General features: G+C 31.6%; 1 pseudogene; it reads right to left on the bottom strand.

The window, feature by feature from the left end:
• Positions 1–582: 582 nt before the first annotated feature.
• LOC149237266 (uncharacterized) lies at positions 583–1,108 on the bottom strand (annotated as a pseudogene).
• Between the last annotated feature and the right edge of the window lie 9,161 nt (positions 1,109–10,269).

Genomic DNA, 10,269 nt, shown 5'->3' with positions numbered 1-10,269 from the left:
GCTGGCACATGCATGCAAGCATTAATAAACTATATCTCATTATTTTAACAACTTGTTAAAATAATCTAACTGGACTTGACTAAGTTAAACTAATTCAACTGATCCTCTCAATATAGAATTGAACCTTATCTCCTTTAATCAAGGGATAAATTCCTAAATCAAGCGAGAAAATAATTGCATGATCTCACAAAGACTTCAAGTTTAAATTTCCATAACTAATTAACTCATGGAGATTAATGAATTAATATTTTAAACTGCTGGTAAGACCAAATTCGTTTTTACTTCCTATAGATAGACCAGGGACTGCTATAAATAGGAAGGGACCTAGAAATGCTATTTTTAGAAGACGTTATTTTTAGCAGTTTCACCTCTCACCCAAGGTAGCCAAAATGCTCATTGAACAAACTGCTATTTTTAGAAGTGTTATTTTTAGCAGTTCTATTTTTAGCACTTCCTAAATTTAGCATTTCTTGTTGCACACTTTTCAACAAAAAAGTTGAAGAGGGTTGTAACTTGGGGCATGACATCACATGCTTCGTACCCAGTCTACTATACCTCCCTCACTAAACAAATCCTTCTTCATCACCATTGATTCCCAATATTTATAATTTTAGCTATGATATACATATAAAATGGGAACCAGAGGAAGAGCTCCTGCTACTCCACACCAGCAACACCAGTGATTCTCCTGCCCATAGCTGAGATTCCCTCTTATCATTTTCTCGAAGTAGACCTAATTCTCGAACTTGGAATAACATGTCTTCTGCAGGTAAACCTCTAGCTGACCATCATCATTCAAGGCATAGGATTTCACCCTCATAAGCAGTAGCCCTTCAGGAAGGCCATTCTTCTTCAGTACATCATATATCATTTCTTTAGCCTCTACAAATCCCCTGACCATCACAATCATCAATATCATAATCACAAACAACCATGGTCAACTTTCCAATTGCTTAAATGCAAGGAAATGCCTAGGAAGGATGAAATGAGAGGTTTGTTGTAATAAAGAAAAGGCATTGCAGAATGACCCTCAAAATTCCAAACCAGACAATGAACTAAATTGCGAATTGAATTGAAATGTTGTTATTAAAGGTCGAGCAACCGACATGCATAGTTTCATGGTTGTTGCAAACAATATCGTAAGGCAAACAATTATTCCATAGTTGCATGGTTGTTGTGCTAATGCAAAATTATTTGCATAAAACAAATTTGAAAAGCTTTAAGGGTGGGCGCTAAGATGATTAACATGAATGTGTAATATCAATTTTATAAGAGAATTAAACCAAAATTTGTTAGGAAAAAAAATATTTCTCTTTCATAACCAGTTGCGTTGGGAGATGTAACAGGAAATAGATTAATAACTCAAGATTTAAGTGGTAATAGTGAGAGCCTGTTTTAAATTCAAGATTTAAGCATTTAGCAATAGTGAGACCCTGTTTTGAATTCAAGATTTAAGCATTTGGTAATAGTGAGAGTCTGTTTTGTTACTTACTATTGATAAGTAATTTTAAGTAGTATGATCTTCTTTATTATAACATTAAATGTTAATTAATATTAATAAATAATATTAAAAAAATAACTTATTTTATTATATTAAATTTTTCTGTTTTATATTTAAATTTGAAAATTATGAATATGTTGAAATTAACCTGTTATTCATGGCATAGCATGCTAAATTTGTGGGACAAAAATATAAAAGCCTTGATTTATGTTGTTTTAGAAAAAATAAAATTTCCAAATATATGAATGTTGAGATTATGATGAAATTAATTTATTATTTATTATAGATTTCGTATATGTTAAATTTATTCTTAGAAATTTGTAAGGATGACGAAGTGAGCGTTTAAGTTCAATATATTAAATTTAAAAAAATTATTTAAAAAAAAAAACTAAATGATTGAAATTAATTTATTATTTAACTATATAAGTAAAATATATTGTTAAAATTATATATATATTTGTAATATAATTTGAATGAATTTATAATTATTTTTGTTGGGTATTTGGTTGGTTTTGTTATGGAAATGTGTGGTTTGAATTAACATTTTTTTGTTTTTTAATAAGATGTTTCTCAAAATAAAAATCAACACATTTATTTCACTAGTAGATGGTGTGTATTTATAGAAATCAAGATATGAATGTTGGTTTAAATATAGATATTACATAAAAATGATATGCTTATGAACACATGATGTTAACCATAAAATATGAATGTTTGTTATTTGTTTTTTTGTTTTTGGTAAATTTCAACACTTTTTGTTCAATATCAAAACCCAAAATTACATCGCTATCATTTCCATGCTCGCATACCCATAAAACCAATATCTCCTATATCAAATAGAGATCATAGCAAAATATGCTCATTTGTGTAGTGAACAAAGCTATAGGTGAATTAAAGCTCATATATACCTTTAAACATTGAATCAAATAAGGCATAAGAGCAGGATAACCATAACCACCAAGTATTTATCTAAGAGCTATGAATAACAAAGTAGATGCGCAACATGAATTTGAAAACATTGTTCAATGTTAACTCCAAACCTTTGTAACCATTTCTTCTAAAAACACAATTGTACTTTCCTCCATAAAGACCAGAAAGCATCCATTATGTGCACAAAACCAAAAGGAAGCAGCATGCCATTCAGAATGCAAGAAGCTCCAAAGTTGTGGAGCTAAGAGTAGACAATACACAACAATGTCCTCCAAAAACATGAATATGGTAGTTTCCTTCAAGAGAGAAGTGAATGAACAATTATATGTAAGTACACCAAGCAGAAGAGAGCCATAAACAACCAGAAATGTGCCATAATATGCATGAATGAGACCTGAGAAAAGATGTGTAGTCTCACCAAAAAAAGCTAAATATGTTTCATCCATAGTATGCACCATAAAAACCATTGTACCAAAAGATATAGAAATTATATCTCCATCATGAGAATGTTTCCCAAAACCAGATATCCATGCACCTAAATTATTAGAAAGATAATAATAATAATAATAAAGGCTCGAGGCTCTCCAAGGGAATAACAAAACAACCACAACACCCACTTCGCCTCTGTGAGATCCATAGGACAATAAGGAAAATAGTCCTTGGTTATATACTTCATACCAAAATAAGAAAAGGACCACTGAGAAGAAACCAGACCTGAAGGACACATGCAAAATTGATAACAAAATACCCGAAATCACTTTTCTAGTCATGTTAAGAGGAAATTAGAGCAGGTGTATCAACATTATTAGTTGAAGGATCACTGAGATCGCCATAGGAAGAATCACTCATGAAGAAGCTTTCTACACGAGCCAAGCAAGGGTCTAGATAATCTAGGTAGAATCTTTGATTACCGAGCATACGTTTAAAGTCCTCTAAAGAAGAAGAACCATCGTAATTTTTCACTTTTTTTATCTTTAAAATAAGACAAAACAAGGTAGCCATTTGTTGATATAATTCCAGCGAATTCATAAAATGAAGTCGCCTTTTCCTAAATCTACCAGGATCCATTTCATATCTTCCCCCACCAACTCAGAGTCTAATGATAAGGACAATCCCTTGCCTCCTTATTCTCTAGCAATAAAATTTCCTTTCTCACTTCCCAAGGAACAAAATCAAAGGAGGTCACAACAGAGTCATAGGAAAAAGTATGAACCCTTTTCTGCACAATGCTATCTCCACCACCCCTCCTATTACTCATTTGTTTTCTAATAGGCATGAGTACATTTGAAAATGAACACCGAGGAAAAACACTTACATAACTTCTACCTATAAAGCAAGAATACAGACGATATAGAGAACCCTAAACTCTTGAACTAAAGACAATTAAATAATCACCTAATTTCCAAAGTGCGTGAGAATAACCCAAAATATTTTCAAATTCACCATATCTCAGGGTCATTACAAAACCTAGAAACAACTCATGAAACTCCTTTATACAAATACTTGACACAAAGAAACTATCACAAAGCCCTAAACCCTAAAAACTACCAGTAAGTGCACGATTCATGATACATTGACCAAAATGCAATTGACTAAATAAATTGAATTCTAAAGCTACAATTAGAAATGTTAAATTCTTCAGAGACATAGAATATGGACAACGCTCCCAAATAACAATAATTTCCCACAAAGATTGAGAATATTTCCTAAAGACTCAATTAAACAAGAAAACCGAGAAATTACCTTTAAACACCCAAACAAACAAATTACAAGAGTAAGCATACCAAATTCATGTCTTAAAACCAACAATAGGAGCAAGTTTGTGATTGACAGTCTAAAATTCATTAGAACGACAAGGATCCCAACACATTCCATAAGATAGATTGTCTATAAAATATTGCCATTGAAAGTGAAAATTAAAATGAAAATTCAACAGGAAGAAACTAATAGTGGAGGTTGAGGAGTTGTCCTCACCTCCTCTCACACTAAACTTGCACCATTGCTCGTCCATCGCCCTACCTGAAGCTATAAAACAATAACTCCACCAGTAAGCTTACATGCACTTCTTAACTGCCTTTTTCCATGCCATCACGAGGAAGAGACAATTGTGAGGTTGGCACATCCTTCTATGCAACCATAGCTCTTAATTAATACCCCATCAGGGTACCATAAAATATTAATGTTATTCATGCACAAATTTTGATTTGATTTGATATGGGATACATCTATTAAATTTTAAAATTTTAAAGGTGAAGTAATATTTTAAAATATATTAATATTTAAATATTTTTTTAATTTTATTATAAAATTAAAATTAAAATAAATTAAATGTTTTATGTACTAGGTTGATTATTATTTTTTAACTTAAATACATAATTTTGAATGATTTTTCATTTAGATATGCATTTAACATTTATCTTAACAATATGATTTTTTTTTATATTAAATATTTTAATTTTAAGATTAAAATGATTTAGTTATTTTTATTTGTTAAAGTATTTGTGATTTGTGAGACTAATCCATGATTTTAGAAAGTATGACTTAATTGTGTTAGGAATCACACTCATTCTGGCTCACATAAACCCTTAACAATGTAATTTTTTTGGTTTTTCTATCATAAGTTTATAAACTTCATCAACTTACTAAATAAAACCCTAAAAATCCAATAACCCTCATGAAATTTTACCTAAATCTAATTGATTGAATCAAACACAAAATACATTTAATTATTATGATTTATATAAAAGATATAATGGTCTAAATCTTTTAGCACCTACATTAATTGTTAATAAATCATGTAAACAACCACAAATGGTCATCACAAAGATTCAAGGACACTTTGTTTTTTATGAAAGTCCATGGATGACATGTAAATATATGCTCAGATCATCATAATAATATAATTGACAATGATGGTGGAAGAGACAAAGATGTTGAAAGAATGTGCTATGACCATGCACAACTTTTTTGTTTAATGTAGTACTTCTTATATAAAAAGAGGGAAAAGTGGTCGAGGTGTTGAAGTGCTAACAAATGAAAATGGGAAATGGCAAGAATATCTTCATGATCCAAACTATGTATGGAGATATGAGATCATTTAATTATAGTTAGTCTTTAGAACATATTACTATTTTATATAAACAATTATTTTGCAATATGGCATGAGAAATGATTGTCCAAGTTACTATACTTTGTATTTGTAAAAGTAAGTGGACTTGCACTGAATTTTTATTGCAAGGCATGGCCCAAATTTTATATTGCAATAGAAAACATTGTTTCGGAGTGTTGTATCCATAAGTGTTCAACAAAATCCATCTCTAGACAAGAATTTTGCCCTCTAATTTTTTTTTACAAGGAAGTTATTAGATCTATGATTCATTGGCATTTTGTAGGGGGTAACTTAATTCATCAATTAGTTCCCACCATAACTTAAGCAAGACTTTGCATAAAAAATAAATATAAGAATAAGATGTAAATAAATATACTTACTTCTCACCATTATTTATGTAGGAGCGAAATTGTAAATGTGTAGACATCCCAATTTATTAGTTCCTTTCAAATCAAGACTATAGGATTCCATTTGCCTATTAATTTAACATTGACCAATGCAAATTACAATGTTTTATGCAATATTTTCTAAAACAAAATTTCTAACTTTAGATTGCATTCTTGTTTTAAATAAATTGTTAATTTTGCATTCAATACATTTACTCATAACCAAAAATTTAACTTCTCCCTCTTTAGCCTTCCTAACCCTTATTTCAGAGATACACTAGTTTATTTAAATAATCATTTTTTAATATTAAAAAAAAAAATCCAAATTTTAATTATTTTTAAAATATCTCATAGAAATGTATTCAAATTAAATTAATTAATCATATATTAAATATTAATATTTAAATTAGTTTAATTTATCATATGTTAAATATTTTGTATATGATAATGATATACGGCAAGAGCTAACCAGCCTGCCATAGGGCATTTAATGCCTCTATGGTGGCTGGTTCACATACATTCTCCATAGCTTGATTTGACCATATGACCCATACATCCTATAGCTTCGTCTTTCCGACGTCCTCAGGCTAGACCAATCTAACTCAACTTTTCTGACATCCTCAGGCCAGACCAATCTGACTTAACTGTTCTGACGTACGTAGTTAATGTAGTAAATGTAGTTGGTGGGACCAGTGATCAAATTTGAAGGGAAGGTTTTAATTTCATTTAGAGGGCCGTACATTCTAGTCGTCCTTCCATAATGAAAAGCATAAAACAAAAAAGAAATTCAATTGACAACAGTGAATTATCTTTCCATTTCTTTTTTTTAACACATGGTAAATCGATAATTGTTTGGACTAATCTAAGGAAGACCCCAGATCAACCCTCGTGGCTACCATTATAACACCAAGAGTATTTCCAGCAACCTGCAAGCCATATATACCAAATCTTATGATTTAGCAAGAGTCAAGACTCAAGGATAAGGGGAGTCTACTCCTTGAGCCAAGATCATAGCAGGACACCAAGGGTCTTCCCATTTCTGGTGAAAGTTTTGAAAGATCAAAGGGTATGTTAATTGATCAATTCTGAGTTCCCCACCAAGCAATTCAATCCTTAGATTCTACACTTCCTTGAAATTCTTTAAAACCTCACCGGGAGAATGATGGGAAACCTCTGCAACCATGGATTTATTTGGGCCCAAAAAATGTTGCAATGTCTGCCATGCCTTAACAATGATACCTAGTAACCATCATGATTCTCGTCAAATAGCTCCATATCCCCATGTTTTTACCACTGTTATTAAGGTTGGTTTCTTCACTGGATATGACATAGTCCACCTTAACTACCATAATCTGCACTTGGGGGACTATACTAGAGAACCTCTTTGAAACTGCACAACATCATCTCAAGTTCTTAATATCACCAAATTTGTTGAATATAAGCAGCGAAAGTGAATCTAGGAGCTTGTCAAAGTGGTCTACCGATGAATTAAACCCCATGTTTGGACCAATATAGATATTCCTCAATATAGCACATAACCACGTAAAACTCAATTGATTTAGGACTTGATCAGAAACTGCTTCATAGTCAAATGCAAATCTTCAAACCTTTGATACATCTTAAACATCATGAATTCTCATAATCATTTACACAAAATCTCATACTATTATGGCTAGGAAAACCTATAAGAACCTTCAGATTTATAGCAAAACAAATAACAGTCAGGCTCATTCTAGTGCAAATATTCAATCTTGTTCCATCTCGTGCAACCTCATACTATCCATTACCAAACCCAATCCCTTAGAAAAACTACAAGAACCTGAACACAGTGATTAAGCTCCAATTTTTATGAATTCCCACAACAATTCATACTAAACTCAATATCATTAGAGCAAAGAAAACTTCAGAGTTAAGATGGATCTAGGCTGGTTTTTTAGCAGAGATCATATTATGATAATATTTTTACCCCTTGCATGTTGTGAAAGACTGAACAACAAAATCTTCAGTATTTGTATCTTGGAGTATTTTTTTTTTAGTTGACACTTCACTTGTTGTTTGATTGGCAGATTGATGGACATGAACAACAAAGAATATTTATAGGAACATACTACACGTTTGGCATGAAACAAGGATCATAAAAATTTCTTCCATCATCTTTGAAAGAGAATTCAATCATTGCAAGAAGATATAACTCATATTCAGAGAAAATTATTGAAATTTTCTATCTCTGCCATTATCGGTATGGCTGCAACTTGATCAAATTTTGAGAACTTGCACTACCAAATTGCAATTCTAGACTTTTTCAAGAACTATAAATGGTAGACTTTGGCAAGAGCTATAAAACGGTTTCTCTTTGAATGTATAATAAGGCCATTTTCATTTTGTAACCTTATTTGGGATTATACACAATTGTAAAGCAGCATCGTATATGACTTGCAATGTACTCATTCCAACATAATCTTGAATAATCCATGCTAAAATTTTAGGATGAGCTTCAATATAGCTTTCGTGGTTTGGAATTGTGGCTTCTCAATATTTTGTCACTTCTAATTCAATTTGGATATTGTTTAAGAATGTACATCGATCTAATAAAATAAACCCTGAAATTGCCTGCATTTGAGAAACAATTTTCAAATTCTAACCAGAAATATTCATGCCTGCTTATGCTCCCACATCATCCAACTAACAAGAAAACGTTAGTATAGTACTTCCATCTATAGAATTAGATGAGGATCATTGATCCCTCCTTTTTGAAAGGTAATCCACATAAGTACTAATAGACAAGAAATGATGTAATTAAATAATCATTTTGTTAGGTAATAGCTACTCAACTGGCTTGGCCAATCACCCAATACATAATCAGCTGTGACTAAATATTATTTTCCCTTTTACTCCTATCATCTATGTAGCTTATCCCTCCCCTATGTGACTAATGAAAATTAGATCTATTGCGTATCGTACTTGCAATTGTGCATTTGTTCTGTTTATTTGGTAATCCATGTGCTTTCCAATAAACAAATTACTTACACCTATAACCAGTTAGCTCACATGACTTAGAAGTATGTTTATGGAAATTAAGGGTACTTGCATTTATCTACTTAGTATTTATCATTCTTTATCAGTTGTAAGCAAAGACATGGTTCCTGTACACTCATTCTTCTTCTCCCTAGAAAATTCACATAGAACTTTTTTTCATCACATATCATACCTGGGGTTGAGATTAGGATAATTGGTAACAGCATTGAGATGGTAAGCAAAATTTATTTTAAGAGGCCCTTTAGTTTAGGAGGAACCCAACTAGGAATCAATGTTTTCCTTTGGAAAGGGGGATCTAGATCTTTAGGGGCTAGCCTTCTACCAAAAATGAAATCATTGAACGGAGCCAAGATGAATTATTCCCAGGAGTTAGGCAACTCTAGGAATATAAAATAATAGACAGTGGATTTGTCCTTGTTAGAAAACCTAAAAGAAAATCTTTGAAATTTCATTCACGGCCTCATTTCCATTGTTGGAAGGTAAGGGGAAAACACCCATTTCTTAGATAAAAATAAACTTTGATTAGTCTAAGCTTGTCCAAGAGAAACATTTTGGTAAAGGCAGTTCCAAGACAACATACTATTGGTTTTCGATGGATTTACAATGTTGCAAACTGCAAGATATTCCTTAGTTTATCAAGAATAATAGCCCCTTCCAACATGACTGCAAGTCCAGTATTCATCATACAATTTATACACATTGTAACTGACAAGTGAATTTCAAACAGGCCAATTATGTTCATAACATTTATGTTCACCAAATGTTATGTTTTATGTCTTTTTCCTTGAATTACTATTTTATTAAGCAGAGGTTGGTGTAAGGACATCCAAAAAAGAATTAGTTTGAGATGAAAGAAAAACTTTACATCTCAACGTGCAGTTAAAGGTTAAACTCTGAAAACATGGGGCAAAAGAGCCTCAATAAGATGATTTCACAGTACAAATGCCATTTTCCGAAGAGTCATTTGATGTGGTATGGGAACTTGCTATTAAATTGATACGAGTGATGAAGAACATATATGTAACAAATACAATGTTATCCAAATAGTAAAAGGCAATGTTGTTGATGGATGATCAAATTATGGTTAATGGGATTTGTAATTACAAACATGCTACATTGGACTAAAAGAGTGCCTTTGGTAGTTTTCCAATGATGAGTGAAATAGATGTGGCATTTGAAGATTCAATATGCGTTTTTCCAAAGAAATTCCAACACTAAGACAACTGAAAATTTTCTATTTATTTTGCCTTCATGTCTGAAGAACTTTTATTGAGACATGGTTAGCTAGATTCAAAATCATACCAAAG

This window comes from Pinus tabuliformis, chromosome 8, assembly GCF_031772625.1.
Source record: "Pinus tabuliformis cultivar Carrire ecotype Pingquan chromosome 8, CPIR1, whole genome shotgun sequence".
Lineage (NCBI taxonomy): Eukaryota > Viridiplantae > Streptophyta > Pinopsida > Pinales > Pinaceae > Pinus > Pinus tabuliformis.
The sequence above is the reverse complement of the archived record's forward strand: the minus strand, read 5'-3'. Positions and strand labels throughout refer to the sequence as shown.